Source organism: Dermochelys coriacea, chromosome 13 (genome assembly GCF_009764565.3).
Source record: "Dermochelys coriacea isolate rDerCor1 chromosome 13, rDerCor1.pri.v4, whole genome shotgun sequence".
NCBI classification, from domain to species: Eukaryota; Metazoa; Chordata; order Testudines; family Dermochelyidae; genus Dermochelys; species Dermochelys coriacea.
In genome coordinates, this window is record NC_050080.1 from 23,349,051 (window position 1) to 23,353,664 (window position 4,614).

At 44.2% G+C, this 4,614-nt stretch overlaps 1 long non-coding RNA gene across 1 annotated transcript; it reads right to left on the reverse strand.

Moving 5' to 3' along the window:
• Nucleotides 1–325: 325 nt before the first annotated feature.
• On the reverse strand, nt 326–3,609 carry LOC122456432. The gene is made up of 3 exons (XR_006275358.1): nt 3,575–3,609; nt 1,664–1,705; nt 326–638 (listed from the first exon to the last, which is right to left on the reverse strand). It is a non-coding gene; the product is annotated as an uncharacterized LOC122456432 (long non-coding RNA).
• Nucleotides 3,610–4,614: the final 1,005 nt, after the last annotated feature.

The following is a 4,614-nucleotide window of genomic DNA, read 5'->3' on the forward strand; positions in this document are numbered from 1 at the left end:
GTGCCCATTATCCCATTCTAGGGAATTGTTCCAGCCTAACAAGTCAATTTACAATTTGAAATATGGACTTTCCCTTTGAATAGCAAACTTCTTAATTTGTAGAGGTCAGCAGTGCTTGTAATAAACCTGGAGCCTTTCAGGTGTGTAATAGCACAGCAAAAGTGTTGTATTGGGCAGGGAGTGTCAGCATCTGTGAAGCTTTCGTCTGGTCATGTCCCAAGAGTTAGTTCTACCCCAAATTAATTTATTATCTGTGCAGATCCAGAGAACCAGGCCTCCACAGTGATCAACCCTATTATTTAAAGACATATTCCACCAGGGAAAGCCTGCTACAGCAATGGATTAATTCAAAAATAACCTGGTGCTGTGACAGATTAGAATAGGGGTACAGAGTCTATCATGCTCTGCTCTGTATGTCATCTCCTGGCCTGTTGAGGAATATCATAGATACACTTGGATGGAGGACAGCATCCACAGTTCCACAAGCCAATCCTGTTCAAAGTATATTTGTTTGTGATCTTCACTACTTGCAAAGACCAGGGAAACAAGGCTGATGAGAGGAAGACAGACCTGTTCATCTCCAACAGGGATCAAGAAAATCATGACAGCTTATCTGAAGAAGGCATGTAGACACCACACTGTAGAAAGGTGAAGCAGTTGCCAGTTAGAAGTGTCAGGGTAACTGAACTAAACTCAAGTGGAAGTTATCTAGGAAATCTATGCCGCTAGCTGACGTTTGCCTTATAATCACCGAGACTAGGGAGGCAGCGTGGTCCAGAACTAGATTTGGAGTCAATGGCAGAGCTGGTCCTCCTGATTTAAAGTCTTTGACAACCCTAGGCTTAGTATGACCCATGTGAAATAACATTTGTAGGGACCCATCCAGCTCTCTCATATGTGACTCAATCCTTCTAAGGAAGGATGGTCCAGGGGTTAGGGTTCTAGTCTGGGACTTGGGAGGCCCAAGTTAAATTCCCTGCTTTGGCACAGACTCCCTGTGTGACCTTGGGCAAACTACTGAGTCCCTCTGTGTGCCTGTAAACAGGGATAATAGCACTTCTTGATCTCACAGAGGTGCTGAGCGGATAAATATGTCTAAGATTGCAAGATGCTCAGATAATATAGTAATGGGGTTGTATCAGTAGATAATCTCCCTCTTTTCCAGCTTGATCACCCCGTACACAGCTGAAGTGCATTTTACCAGTCAAGGCAGGAAGGGAGTTTGGTCTCTCAGAAACCAGTGAGATGTGGCAGAGTCAAACAAAGTTGCAAAAGGGGAAGCAAAGATTGCATTCCAGTTGGCAAGTCAAGGGTGTGCATGTGATGCAGGGCAGGTGGACTCACAAGAGGCAAGGTGATTCCACAGTTCACATAGCTTTGAAGATGCTAGATGGAAGCCAAGGAGCAAGAGCTGTGATCTGCACCATGCTCCACTTTGCAGAAGCAAACCAGGATTTTGGCAGCAGCTAGGATGGTAGGATGGGGCCCTTGACTTCTCTTTAGAGAGCACTGGTGAAGCAGAGACCCAAATTCACTGGCAGTCAGAGAACTGCCAAGGACATCAATTAGGTGTAATTTTAATGCCTTATTCCCAGAGAGACCAAGGGCCAAACTGAGTATTGGTGTAAGCAGGCATAACTCTGGAGTTGCCCCTACCCCTTACCTGAGGGCTGAACATTAGGCTTTTCTGTTCCCAGGTAGAAACCTAGAAGCAGCAGACAGAGAATAAGACAAACCCGGTACTAACATCCTGTGATCTCATTACCATAAAAATGTAGGCTCTGCATCCTGGGAAGGTTTTTACCTCATGCGCTTGTATTCTAGAAGTGTATTGGTCAGAGGCAGACTAGATGCTAGCAGCCAGTTGAGTCTATCTGGGGGCCGGGGGAGAAAGAAACAGAAAGCTGTAGCAATTTAAGATTTGAAGATTAGAAATGGTGCCTGGTGAGTGGGAAGAAACTTGTCAAAGCAGAGGGGCTAGTACAACAAAAGGGGCTAAGCAGGAAGTGAGAGAGACACACAGAGGGAGCTATAAAGTGAAAGGATAGGGAGGATTTAGAGAGGGAATAGCAGGGAAGAACAGATGTAATTTGTGGATGAGATTACTTGGGCCTGACTGGTGAGGAGAAGCATAGTGGAGAGGAAATCAATGAAGTGATTCAAGGAGAGTTGTGCTGAGGTCTAAGCAGTAGGAAAAGATCATTTTAGTTGTGGTGGTTTGGGTAGGCTGGGAAAGGAGACAATTACAGAAATCAAGCCAAGAGCCACGGGAGCAAGGATTTTAGAAAGAGGGTGCAGAGCAAAGGATGGAGTTTGGTGATATTATGTAACAAAGTACAAATTCAGAGGTTTGGAAAGGGGTTGAAGAAGGTGGGGAGAAACAATGTGGAAATAAAGATTTTAAGGCTGTGACTCTGGTAGAAGAGGAATATAGTGGAGTTGTCAAAGGCGGAATGGGAGGAAGAAATCCAGTACTGGGGACTTGGCAGCAGGAGATGCAGGACTGGACAAAGGGGGAGAGGAGTAGACTTAGGAGTTTTCCACATAGAAGTGGCAGTAGAAGCCATGGGAGCAGAGGTCTCCAAAGGACTAGAAGAGGAATAAACCTTGGACAACTCTGAGGGACACCAACAGAGAGGGGAAGAGCTGACACCCCAGGAGATGCTAAAAGGTGGCACAGTAGGAGGAGAACCAGGAGAGCACAGAGTAAAGGAAACCTGCAGTGGAGGGGAATAAGAAGAGGTGACTGATAAATGGAACTACAGGAGGCCAATGGATCAAGAACAGAACAGAACAGAAGATAGCCCTTCAATTCAGATGGGAGGAAGTGATGAATGACCTTGGTGATGACGGTTTCAGCAGAGCTAAGAAAATAGAAGCCAAATTGCTATGTCACAGCACAGAGCATTAAACTGGCATATGAACTCCTAAGAGATACCAATAAATGATTCAAGTGCCCACTGCAAAATTAAAACCCAATGCAGAGCCAGTGGATTTAGAATCTTAGTGAATAAATTTAAAGCTGCAAAGGGAAGACTATTTAATCCACCCCACAGGATTAGCAAGAGATTAATCCTTACCAGGGTCTAGCATTTATTTTCTCTATTTTGCAGTTCCCATAAGTACATGGGGCCAAGCTCTGCCATCTTTACCAGTGAAAACTCTCATGGTAAGAGTCAAAACACATTTTGTATGGGGGATGGGCTCCAGATGCAACAGTCAGATCTGGCTCTTGACCACCACAGCATGTGGGGATGTTTGGATCCAGGACTTGGATTAGGTTTTTTATTGACCATTTGGACCATTTGTGGAACTGGAAACCAGATCTAGGTTTGAATTTCAAACACCCTCACTTGTCTGGACCAATCACAACTCTGGACTGGTCTCTGTAAAGACTACAGGATTTGGCTCCTGGATATTGTAAGGCCAGGAAAACAATGCTGCAGGTCGATTGAGGGAAGATTCTATATTGGTGCAGGCACTAACTGAAATCTTTGTGGCTTGTAGCTGGCCATCTGCCCAGTTTAGTTTGAGAAACCACGCACCCATTATCATTAGCCAATCCTCCACTTACCTGTCTGTTAGTTTCACCCACCTGTTACATCTCATCTTAAACTGAGATTCTAAACTCTCTAGGGCAGGGACTCTTATTATTGCTCTACAGTAGCTAGCAGTGGCGACCTGGCTTGATTGGACCTCTAATAGGATCTAAGGAGGCTCCAGCACATTGGGAAATGGGGCTGTTTTGCTAAAATTGCTACAGTAATAAGGATAAAAAACACACCTCTAGGTTGTGATTCTCTACCACCTTAGTTAGCTGTTTACAGCTGTGCCAAGTGAAATGTTCACACCTGTGAGTGGAGGCTTCTAATTGGGAAGAGCCTGCCAGCCTGTTTGTACAGGTGTAAGTGATTACAGAACATGGTGATGGTTGAGGAGACCTGAGCTTCTTGAGCAATAGGGACAAGACAAATTTTCCTAGGAATGGGGTTTCTTCCTTCAGACTTTGTACAGACTTAGCACTGATAGCTGAGATTATATTTGCACTGTCCTGGAGCCTTGCACACTGGAAGCAGCAGAACTTCAGATAACGAGGTCTGTAATCTCAAGATTAATTCCGCATCTTTACTAATGCTTGAAATGCCTCTGCTGTGGTGTCTGTCATGCTACTGTGAAAAAGACATGTTTGCCTTGCACAGAACGCATGTATGGCAGGCACTGTTTAAAGTCCTGCCTACACAGATTCTTTACAGAGCAGAAAAGAAACACAACACCTAGATGATGCGTCATTTATTTCTGTCTATTGTTCAGTTTTGGTTGTAAAGTCCATTGTGTGGCACTTAACCTGTGCACTTTGTTCCTCTAATCTAAACAAACACATTTTACCTACCACATAAGGGGGTAATTACAGAGATGGATTCAAGATGCAAAGTTTGTCTCTGGTGTGAGATTTCAGAGACCAGAATTTGGGGTTACTTTAGTTTAGCCCAATATATCCCATTGTCTGTGAGGTGCTGTGAAGCAATAATGCACTTTTATAAAAGCTATGTATTATGATTTTATATATGAGAGAGCCAGAATATGAAAGAAATGGCATTAGGCTTAGCCTTTTTG